We start from the raw sequence: 13032 nt of genomic DNA on the forward strand, positions 1-13032 counted from the left end.
ACATGACCTAGAACTGTTTCCGATCAATAACCAATAGCGGAACCTGGATGCTCATATTGGCTCCTACATATTCTATGAAGATCTTTATCGGTCAAACCGCATAACAACATACGTTGTTCCCTTTGTCATCGGTATGTTACTTGCCCGAGATTCGATCGTCGGTATCCAATACCTAGTTCAATATCGTTACCGGCAAGTCTCTTTACTCGTTACATAATGCATCATTCCATAACCAACTCATTGGTTACATTGCTTGCAAGGCTTATAGTGATGTGCATTACCGAGAGGGCCCAGATATACCTCTCCGACAATCGGAGTGACAAAACCTAATCTAGAAATACGCCAACTCAACATCTACCTTTGGATACACTTGTAGAGCTCCTTTATAATCACCCAGCTACATTGTGACGTTTGGTAGCACACAAAGTGTTCCTCCGGTAAACGGGAGTTGCATAATCTCATAGTCATAGGAACATGTATAAGTCATGAGGAAAGCAACAACAACATACTAAACGATCGTGTGCTAAGCTAACGGAATGGGTCAAGTCAATCACATCATTCTCCTAATGATGTGATCCCGTTAATCAAATGACAACTCTTTGTCCATGGCTAGGAAGCATAACCATCTTTGATTAATGAGCTAGTCAAGTAGAGGCATACTAGTGACAATCTATTTGTCTATGTATGCACACATGTATTATGTTTCCGGTTAATACAATTCTAGTATGAATAATAAACATTTATCATGATATAAGGAAATAAATAATAACTTTATTTTTGTCTCTAGGGCATATTTCCTTTAGTCTCCCACTTGCACTAGAGTCAATAATCTAGTTCACATCGCCATGTGATTTAACACCAATATTCACATCTGTATGTGATTAATACCTATAGTTCACATCGTCATGTGACCAACACCCGAAGGGTTTACTAGAGTCAATAATCTAGTTCACATCTCTATGTGATTAACATCCAAAGAGTACTAAGGTATGATCATGTTTTGCTCGTGAGAGAAGTTTAGTCAACGGGTCTGTCACATTCAGAGCCGTATGTATTTTGCAAATATTCTATGTCTATAATGCTCTGTACGGAGGTAATCTAGCTAATTGCTCCCACTTTCAATATGTATCTAGATTGAGACTTAGAGTCATCTGGATTAGTGTAAAAGCTTGCATCGATGTAACTCTTTACGACGAACTCTTTTCTCACCTCCATAATCGAGAAACATCTCCTTAGTCCTCACTAAGGATATTCTTGACCGTTGGCCAGTGATCTACTCTTAGATCAAAATTGTATTCCTTTGCCAAACTCAGAGCAAGGTATACAATAGGTCTGGTACTGTGACGCCCGGATAATCAAGCTACAGTAACATCTGCTAATAATGCCACGACACCTCGATTACGGTTGCTAATCTCGCGTTAGTTCGAAATCAATTCGAATTCTAATTCAAAAGAAAAGCAAATAACAAAAGTTTTCAAAATATTAAAACTAAAATGTCCAGGGTGAGCCAAATAATGCATAGGTAGGTATGGAGAGGAAACCATACTTCTGTAAGGTATTCAAATTTACTAAAATAAATAAAACAGCAGCTAAACCTATTGTAAATGCCCTTTTGAAATTTATAAAAATGAGAACTAAATATTTTAAATACCAAAATATATTGTGGCGGTGGGCTAATTTGCAACCTCCATTTAGGTACTCTTTTTATAATTTTACTAAAGCAATAGCTATTAAAACTATAATAAAAACAGAAAAAGAATAAAAAAAGGAAACAAAGCCCCCTGCTGAGCCGTGGCCCAGCTGGCCACCAGGCCAACAACCGGCCAGCCCACTAACCAGGCCGGCCCACCCCACTTCCTATACACCCCTGCCCAAACCCTAACCGACACCCAGTACCCCACTCCTCCTCGTTCCCACTCTCCCTCTCTCTCTCCCGATCCCATCTGGGTCGAGGCACCCGAGCCCGCCGCCGTCGTTCGACTCGCGGCGCTACCCGTCGCCACCGCCCGGGGCCACCTCGCCGGACCGCCGCACCACCGCCCCCTGCCTCCTCCCAGGCGCCCCCTACTCGACTGGATCGGGGAGGGGCCAGATCCCGCGCCGCCCTGAGCCTGCGACGCCGGCGCCCATCCCCGGCGCCGCCTTGTCGCTGCTGTGCTCCGCCACCTCGTCGTCGCCGCTCCATCGCCTCTCCCTCGCCGACGCCAACGCGCCCCGTCGCCCCCCTTCCCTGCTCGCAAGTGAGCGCCGCCGTCCCCCTTCGCCCCCTCTCTCCCTGTGTCGCCCCGGTAACCACCATCCCCACCCGCGGTCGACGCGCTCCGGCCCCGCCCGTTGCATGCTCACCGCGCACCTCTCCCCGTCGTTCCCGCGCACGGCCTCGCTGGCCCACGGCCGCGGCCACGGCGCTCGACCGCCCTGCTCGTGACCCGTGGCCGCGCCACCATCGCCTCCTCCTCATGCGCCTCCCCCCACTGCGTCGCGGCCTTCGCCTGGACGCCGCCCCTCGCTGCCGATTCCTAGCGCCCGCACGCGTGCCGGCCGCCTCGGTCACGCCCGGTGGCCTCACCCCCACACCGCCGCCCCGCAACGCCCGGTCGGGTGCGCCCCTGTTCGGGCTGTGCCCCGACGCCCGCGCCCTCTAGGCCCCTATGGGCCACAGACATGTGGGGCCCGGCCCCAGAACGTTTAAAAAAAGAGAAGAAAAGAAAAAGGAAATAAGATAAAAATGAATTAATAAAATTAATAAATAAATAATCAATTAATTAGTGAATTAATTAACTTAATTAAGCTTGTTTAGTTAACCTAATTAACTATTGTGAGTTAATTAAACTATGATTAGATTAGTTAAATCATAATTAGAGTAAATAGAGTATGACATGGGGGACCCACACGTCAGATTGACGCAGTCAACTCCCTGTTGATTGCTGACGTCATGCTGACGTCATGATGACGTCAGCGTGCACTATTCTGGATAATGTTAGAATTAATTAGTTAAATAAATTCTAAAAATGATTAAAACTTTAGAAAATCATATAAAATAAACCGTAGGTCAAATGAAAATACTTTCTACATGAAATTTGCCCAGAACGACGAGACGAACCCGGATACGCAGCCCGTTCGTCCACCACACACCCCTAACATATCAAACACGCAACTTTCCCCCTCCGGTTCATCTGTCCGAAAACGCGAAACACCGGGAATACTTTCCCGGATGTTTCCCCCCTTCGTCAGTAGCACCTACTACTACGTTAGGTCACCCCTAGCATCGCGTATTGCCATGTTATATTTTGTGATGCTTTGATTGCTCTGTTATTTATTATGTTCCCCCTCCGTTACTTCTTTCCGGTAGACCTCGAGACTGCCGGCGATCCCCAGTTCGACTACGGTGTTAACGACCCTTCCTTCTTGCCAGAGCAACCAGGCAAGCCCCCCCCCCCCCCCTTGATCACCAGATATTGCCTATTCTCATCTATACTGCTTGCATTAGAGTAGTGTAGCATGTTACTGCTTTCCGTTAATCCTATTCTGATGCATAGCCTGTCATTGTTGCTACATTCATTGATACCTTACCCGCAATCCTAAATGCTTAGTATAGGATGCTAGTTTATCATCATTGGCCCTACAGTCTTGTCAGTCTGCCTCGCTATACTATTGGGCCGTGATCACTCGGGAGGTGATCACGGGTATGTACTATACATACATACATACTATATAGATGGTGACTAAAGTCGGGTCAGCTCGATGAGTACCCGCAAGTGATTCTGATGAGGGGGCTGAAAGGACAGGTGGCTCCATCCCGGTAGAGGTGGGCCTGGGTTCCCGACGGCCCCCGACTGTTACTTTGTGGCGGAGCGACAGGGCTGGTTGAGACCACCTAGGAGACAGGTGGGCCTGGCCCTGTTCGGCGTTCGCGGATACTTAACACGCTTAATGAGATCTTGGTATTTGATCTGAGTCTGGCCATTTGGTCTATACGCACTAACCATCTACGCGGGAGTAGTTATGGGTATCCCGGCATCGTGGTATCAGCCGAAGCACTTCTTGACGTCAGCGACTGAGCGGGGCGCGCCGGGTTGGACTGCATTAACGCAACTTCCTTTGTAATGGAGGTTGCTAGGTCTGCTCACCGGCCGCATACGCAACATGCAGGTGTGCTAAGGGCGATGGGCCCAGACCCCTGTGCGCTTAGGTTTAGACCGGCGTGCTGACCTCTCTGTTGTGCCTAGGTGGGGCTGCGACGTGTTGATCTTCCGAGGCCGGGCATGACCCAGGAAAGTGTGTCCGGCCAAATGGGATCGAGCGTGTTGGGTTATGTGGTGCACCCCTACAGGGAAGTTAATCTATTCGAATAGCCATGATCTTCGGTAACAGGACGACTTGGAGTTGTACCTTGACCTTATGACAACTAGAACCGGATACTTAATAAAACACACCCTTCCAAGTGCCAGATACAACCCGGTGATCGCTTTTCCACAGGGCGACGAGGGGAGGATCGCCGGGTAGGATTATGCTATGCGATGCTACTTGGAGGACTTTAGTCTACTCTCTTCTACATGCTGCAAGACGGAGGCTGCCAGAAGCGTAGTCGTCGACAGGATTAGCTATCCCCCTCTTATTCTGGCATTCTGCAGTTCAGTCCACTGATATGGCCCTTTACACATATATCCATGCATATGTAGTGTAGCTCCTTGCTTGCGAGTACTTTGGATGAGTACTCACGGTTGCCTTGTTCCCCCTTTTCCCCCTTTCTTAACCCGGTTGCTGCGACCAGACGATGGAGCCCAGGAGCCAGACGCCACCATCGATGACGACTACTACACCGGAGGTGCCTTCTACTACATGCAGCCCGCTGACGACGACCAGGAGTAGTTAGGAGGATCCCAGGCAGGAGGCTTGCGCCTCTTTCGATCTGTATCCCAGTTTGTGCTAGCCATCTTATGGAAACTTGTTTAACTTATGTCTGTACTCAGATATTGTTGCTTCCGCTGACTCGTCTATGATCGAGCACTTGCATTCGAGCCCTCGAGGCCCCTGGCTTGTATTATGATGCTTGTATGACTTATTTTATTTTTAGAGTTGTGTTGTGATATCTTCCCGTGAGTCCCTGATCTTGATCGTACACGTTTGCGTGTATGATTAGTGTACGATTGAATCGGGGGCGTCACAAGTTGGTATCAGAGCCGACTGCCTGTAGGAATCCCCCTTCCGCACTCCTTGGCCGAAGTCGAGTCTAGACATTACAAAACTTTTACTAACATGGATGTGTGCCTTACGGGCCCACGTCGCCAATGGGTGGTACTAGGATGTTTTACTCCTCGACCTTTACTCTGGGACTCTGAACTCTCTTCTATTCGGGCTAAATTAATTTTGCTAAATCTAACATTAGGATCTCGTTATCATTTTCACCCGGAGAGCCCCTTATTACTGATGATCGTCTGCTGCACGTGAAGACCCTGAAGATACTCTCTGTTGTTAACCCGAGAACTTGTGTTCATCGCGATTGCAAATCCACTTCCACCGTCAACCCTTATGGATAACTACTTATAGTTGTTATTCTTACATTCATCCCCAGTTGGTCTTGTTATTACAAGATACCCCGAAACACTCGTCGTTGTTTCGATAATCCTTTAAGCTTATTGCCTTGCTGTTCTTTGTCACCTGAATACCCATACGGTTAAATCGTTGCACTTATCGAGTATCCGCTCCTTCTTAGTTGTTCAGGTGTTTCACAAAAATCTTCGAAATACTATTCGATCCTCCGAAAATCCTTAGCAGCTTTATTGCTTTGCAAATACTTGTCTACTTGCATTATGGATGCTTCCCATATATCTGGCAATATTCACTAGTATCTTTTGACACCGTCATTTTGATCCTATTGATTCAACATGTGTGCGAATGCACACAATCATCTATCAACCCTTCTAAATTATCATTCCGGCTCAGACATCATTTTGAACATGAGCTGGTTCTCGACCAAACTATTTGTCGTCAATTGTGCCTCTGGTCTATCCAACTTATCCATCCTTGATCAGAGCGTCTGCTTCTGATCCTTTGTTTTGGAAATAATAATTCCTTTGCATTTGAGCTCTGAATTAGTCAGTTGTTTCTATAATCCAATGCCTTTGCATTGTTACTTCCTCTGGTTGTGTGTCGATGCTCACATCAGCTCCGTTGTGGACCGGCAGATCCTTTGTTGGATTTTAACCGATAGTGTCCTTCATATTCAATCACTTTGGAAGTTCTTTCTCCATTGGTTAATCCTATCCTGTGATTGACCAACCATGCTCTGCTTTTGAGCTTGTGTTATTTACTCCTGAAGCTTGTGGTATATGTTTCCATGATATCCTGACGGTTGAACCTATGCCTTCCTTAATATGTGTGAACTCGGAAGTTTTCACGAGTCATACTCATCTGGTATTTCACCAGGTAAAACTTTCAACACTAATGCTTTTATCAAAGCGAGAAGTGAATGGAAGGTTATACATTGAAGAAGTGGGAGTCGACCTTGAACTTTGTGTTCATGCCCATGGACACGATGTAGAACTTATCATGGAAGCTGCTCGTAAAAATAATTACCCCCTTTTTAGAAGTTCATCTTGTATCCGTGGTTCGATCATTTGTGATTGTGGTTCCGTCCATAATTTCTTCCTTTGATTCCATTTCTCACACAAGTTAAAGCGCTTGTCTTCTATATATTAATACACCCAACTTCAACCTTTCATTTGATATGCCTTGGAGTATTATCCCCCTGGTATCTCGAGGATATCATGCCATCACACTACATCTTATGAATTTGTGCTGGAGTAATACCTTTCCCTATCAGAGTCACTACACGAGTTCTGGGTTGTCGTCAACCGAGAACATCGATAAGTGAATTGATTCCGCGCTCCGACCTTCGATACGATAACTCTAAGTAATTTTCGTTGCTTATGAGTTTAATAATCCTTCTAAGTCATTCCTAGCCTGATTGGCTATATCATTAACGTGCTAAATTTTAACCGTGCTACCTGGTCCTTCCCGGAGCACAATTTTTGATGATGGGCTAAGCTTACGTCGATATTCCTCGTCATATCATTACGCCTTGAAGAGCAAGCTTGATTCCGTGTTTGTGCCATACCCGTGGTTCCAATAACATTTCGCTTCATCATTCCTTTGACTTGATGTCATCGCCGATCGATTACGTCTTGAAATCTCTCGACTGCTATGTCGTGATCATCATCAGCATTCCGAGCTCTTCCAGGATATCAATCGGATTCATGAAGAGAAATACCATCCTTGCCCTCGATGGGTCGTGTTATCATCGTCCACTTTATTGCCTTCCCTCCGACACAAACTTGTTCGTGTTTTGTGTTATACCTTGAGTTCATTGCTACCCAACATTGTTCTTCTTCACCTTGGAAGTATTGCCATCTTTTATGTCAAGAAAGTCGTGAGAAATTCACCATCCTTAAGAATTCTTGATACAAGTGATACTTATTAACATCACCATCCTTTTCTTGGTCCCCGTATTGTTTTTAACCGGGATACCGATATGCTAACATTGTTGCTTGAGTTCTCTACTTCTAGCAAACCTATTGCTTTGAAGTTAACGATCGACAGTTCGTTCTTAGACCGTTGGTAATTGAATCATCACTCTAACATTGATCTTGCTGCCTAAGGTCATTTTTTTTCAGACACACCTTTCAACTAATGATTGATGGTGTATGATTTCCTCGAGCATACAACATTATATCATTTCAATCAACAAGTGTCATCTTCTTGTTCACATTATTGTGGAAATCCATCCGTTTGGAATTCTCGGTGAATTATTGCTGAGCCCATCAGCCACCTCCTCATCCTCTCCTTGGTTTAATGATGAACTATTGTTTCAGGAACCCGCTCCCATAGTTCATTTCCCGAGAATCTTGCAATGTCATTTCAACGATTTGTGTTGCACCTTTTCTTCTCGGACATCCTGAGTCTGAGGTATCATGACACCATCGGATCTGAATCTCGGTCAGATATGATGGTTGGGGCATATTTCCAAGAGTTATAACATTGGTCTATGTATGACCTGGTAAGGTGATGACATGCCTAGCACCCCCGGCCGGAGGACCTATTATTATAGTTTCCTTTCTGGCAAGGTTAACCATTCTTCCATGAGGAAATTGTAAGACTTACTCTATAAGTTATTCCTGATGGATCCTTTGTGTTCCCAAAGTCTGACCTTTGCTCGAAGACCATGTCGATGCTATCTCGAAGCATGTTTGTGGTACTCTGATTTTCAACAAGTACATTTGAAGCCCAATGCTAAACGTTTCCTGTCCAATTATCCAAACACCGCTGTATGGGTATTGTCATGAAATTTGTCTCCCCTACCTAAATGGTTTCTACTTTCTATCCCGTCGTGGATATCTTGCTCTACTTGACCTTGGGAAGGGTATACCCCTGGTATATGTGTCAAACACAATTTCCTTTCCATTGTTCTGTCTGATCTGATGATCACATTTTCCTTTCCATTGATTTATTTAACCTTCCTTGTGATCCATAGGATCTAAGCAGTAATATTCTTCTGCTTATGTATACACCTTGGTGTACAACCGTGTCAGTAAGACCCTGTTGAAATTGTCGATAGCATTCCGGTCACCACCGATGGACGAGAACTTTGCCTATTGGTCCGCCTCGGTCAACGAGCAGGAAAATGGTTCTCTTCGTCCCTCGCCCTTGGTATCGACATTGTTGCCAACATAATTGACAGGCTATCCTATGACATGCCTTTCTTGCATGATCACGCAAGACGTCTCCGCCCTTCCTACTTTTAACCCACATGGTGGGCCCATAACCCACAGTTCCGCAGGATCGAAACCTGACTCTCCTGTACACCCCCTGTTCCCAAAGTTATTCCTCTCGCGTGGACTCGTATGTAATTCATGAGCCACCTTCCGATGAGATCACCAATTCTGGCATCGGAAACAATAATTATTTCATTGCTTGGAACCCCTTTCACCTTCTGATCAGGCATCGAACGCTTGCCTATCCGTTTGAAAATTATCATGGTACCTCCTTACTTTGCTCTCGATATTTTCTTAAGATTCAATTCGAGAGTAACTTCTGCCACCTTCCTCGATGTTATCGACCAGATAGTCAACCTTGTAGAGGTCTGTCCTTTTGAAGCTACCCCTTATCCTTTCCGTAAGTACGATGAAGATCCCCAAGTAAGGACGACGACTTGATCATGGTGACTTGAAGCAGAGAAATGAAGACATCAACGGAAGGGATCAACCTCTTCGAGAAGAGCAACTATGACCAAGAAGAATCGTTAGAATTTCATAACCAGATCCCTTCCCCCCTTATAACCGCTCCTAAATATCGGGACGAGATTTCTTGTAGTGGAGGAGAATTGTGATGCCCGGATAATCAAGCTACAGTAACATCTGCTAATAATGCCACGACACCTCGATTACGGTTGCTAATCTCGCGTTAGTTCGAAATCGATTCGAATTCTAATTCAAAAGAAAAGCAAACAACAAAAGTTTTCAAAATATTAAAACTAAAATGTCCAGGGTGAGCCAAATAATGCATAGGTAGGTATGGAGAGGAAACCACTCTTCTGTAAGGTATTCAAATGCACTAAAATAAATAAAACAGCATCTAAACCTATTGTAAATGCCCTTTTGAAATTTATAAAAATGAGAACTAAATATTTTAAATACCAAAATATATTGTGGCGGTGGGCTAATTTGCAACCTCCATTTAGGTACTCTTTTTATAATTTTACTAAACCAATAGCTATTAAAACTATAATAAAAACAGAAAAAGAATAAAAAAGGAAACAAAGCCCCCTGCTGGGCCGTGGCCCAGCTGGCCACCAGGCCAACAACCGGCCAACCCACTAACAAGGCCGGCCCACCCCACTCCCTATACACCCCTGCGCAAACCCTAACCGACACCCAGTACCCCACTCCTCCTCGTTCCCCACTCTCCCTCTCTCTCTCCCGATCCCATCTGGGTCGAGGCACCCGAGCCCGCTGCCGTCGTTCGACCCGCGGCGCTACCCGTCGCCGCCGCCCGGGGCCACCTAGCCGGACCGCCGCACCACCGCCCCCTGCCTCCTCCCAGGCGCCCCCCTACTCGACTGGATCGGGGAGGGGCCAGATCCCGCGCCGCCCTGAGCCTGCGACGCCGGCGCCCATCCTCGGCGCCGCCTCGTCGCTGCTGTGCTCCGCCACCTTGTCGTCGCCGCTCCATCGCCTCTTCCCTCGCCGACGCCAACGCGCCCCGTCGCCCCCCCTTCCCTGCTCGCAAGTGAGCGCCGCCGTCCCCCTTCGCCCCCTCTCTCCCTATGTCACCCCGGCCACCACCATCCTCGCCCGCGGTCGACGCGCTCCGGCCCCACCCGTTGCGCGCTCACCGCACACCTCTCCCCGTCGCTCCCGCGCACGGCCTCGCTGGTCCACGGCCGCGGCCACGGCGCTCGACCGCCCTGCTCGTGACCCGTGGCCGCGCCACCATCGCCTCCCTCCTCATGCGCCTCCCCCCACTGCATCGCGGCCTTCGCCTGGACGCCGCCCCTCGCTGCCGATTCCCGGCGCCCGCACGCGTGCCGGCCGCCTCGGTCGCGCCCGGTGGCCTCACCCCCACACCTGCCGCCCCGCAACGCCCGGTCGGGTGCGCCCCTGTTCGGGCTGTGCCCCGACGCCTGCGCCCTCTAGGCCCCTATGGGCCACAGACATGTGGGGCCCGGCCCCAGAACGTTTAAAAAAAGAGAAGAAAAGAAAAAGGAAATAAAATAAAAATGAATTAATAAAATTAATAAATAAATAATCAATTAATCAGTGAATTAATTAACTTAATTAAGCTTGTTTAGTTAACCTAATTAACTATTGTGAGTTAATTAAACTGTGATTAGATTAGTTAAATCATAATTAGAGTAAATAGAGTATGACATGGGGGACCCACACGTCAGATTGACCCAGTCAACTCCCTGTTGACTGCTGACGTCATGCTGACGTCCTTGATGACGTCAGCGTGCACTATTCTGGATAATGTTAGAATTAATTAGTTAAATAAATTCTAAAAATGATTAAAACTTTAGAAAATCATATAAAATAAATCGTAGCTCAGATGAAAATACTTTCTACATGAAAGTTGCCCAGAACGACGAGACGAACCCGGATACGCAGTCCGTTCGTCCACCACACACCCCTAACATATCAAACACGCAACTTTCCCCCTCCGGTTTCATCTGTCCGAAAACCCGAAACACCGGGAATACTTTCCCGGATGTTTCCCTCTTTCGCCGGTATCACATAATACCGCGTTAGGACATACCTAGCACCGCGTATTGCCGCGTCTTGCTTTGTGTTGCATTTGATGCTCTGTTATTTATTGTGTTCCCCCTCCGCCACTCCTTTCCGGTAGACTCCGAGACCGCTGCCGATGTCCGTGTGTTCGACTACATCGAAGATGACCCCCTCCTTGCCAGAGCAACCAGGCAAGCACCCCCCCCCCTTTGATCACCAGATATCGCCTACTCTTTTCTCTATACTGCTTGCATTAGAGTAGTGTAGCATGTTATTGCTTTCCGTTATTCCTATCCTGATGCATAGCCTGTCCTTGCTACTACTGTTGTTACCATTACCTGCTATCCTACTGCTTAGTATAGGATGCTAGTGTTCCATCAGTGGCCCTACACTCTTGTCCGTCTGCCATGCTATACTACTGGGCCGTGATCACTTCGGGAGGTGATCACGGGCATATACGATATACTTTACATAGTTACATTACCTGTGATACTGTTCGGAGATGGGGGTTGAAGGGGCAGGTGGCTCCATCCCGGTAGAGGTGGGCCTGGGTTCCCGACGGCCCCCGACTGTTACTTTGTGGCGGAGCGGCAGGGCAGGTTGAGACCACCTAGGAGACAGGTGGGCCTGGCCCTGGTCGGCGTTCGCGGATATTTAACACGCTTAACGAGATCTAGGTATTTGATCTGAGTTGGCTATGAGCCTATACGCACTAACCATCGACGCGGGAGTAGTTATGGGTATCCCGGCGTCGTGGTATCAGCCGAAGCCTTCTTGACGTCAGCGACTGAGTGGCGCGCGCCGGGTTGGACTGCGTTAACGCAACTTCCTTTGTAATAGAGGTTGCTAGGTCTGCTCACCGGCCGCGTACGCAACGTGCAGGTGTGCTAAGGGCGATGGGCCCAGACCCCTGTGCGCTTAGGTTTAGACCGGCGTGCTGACCTCTCTGTTGTGCCTAGGTGGGGCTGCGACGTGTTGATCTTCCGCGGCCGGGCATGACCCAGGAAAGTGTGTCCGGCCAAATGGGATCAAGCGTGTTGGGTAAGTTGGTGCACCCCTGCAGGGAAGTTAATCTATTCGAATAGCCGTGATCTTCGGTAACAGGACGACTTGGAGTTGTACCTTGACCTTATGACAACTAGAACCGGATACTTAATAAAACACACCCTTCCAAGTTCCACAGACAACCCGGTGATCACTTTTCCACAGGGCGATGAGGGGAGGATCGCTGGGTAGGATTATGCTACTGCGATGCTACTGGAGATGCTACTTGGAGATGCTACTTGGAGATACTACTTGGAGGACTTCAATCTACTCTCTTTTACATGCTACAAGACGGAGGCTGCCAGAAGCGTAGTCTTCGACAGGATTAGCTATCCCCCTTTTATTCTGGCATTCTGCCGTTCAGTCCACTGATATGGCCCTTTACACATATACCCATGCATATGTAGTGTAGCTCCTTGCTTGCGAGTACTTTGGATGAGTACTCACGGATTGCCTTTTCTCCCTCTTTTCCCCCTTTCCTTTACCCGGTTGCTGCGACTAGACCAGATGCTGAGCCCAGGAGCCAGACGCCACCGTCGACGATGATCCTACTACACTGGAGGTGCTACTACGTGCAGGCCGCTGACGACGACCAGGAGTAGTTAGGAGGATCCCAGGCAGGAGGCTTGCGCCTCTTTCGATCTGTATCCCAGTTTGTGCTAGCCATCTTATGGCAACTTGTTTAACTTATGTATGTACTCAG

The sequence above is a fragment of the Triticum aestivum genome, chromosome 5B (assembly GCF_018294505.1).
Source record: "Triticum aestivum cultivar Chinese Spring chromosome 5B, IWGSC CS RefSeq v2.1, whole genome shotgun sequence".
Classification (NCBI taxonomy): Eukaryota; Viridiplantae; Streptophyta; class Magnoliopsida; order Poales; family Poaceae; genus Triticum; species Triticum aestivum.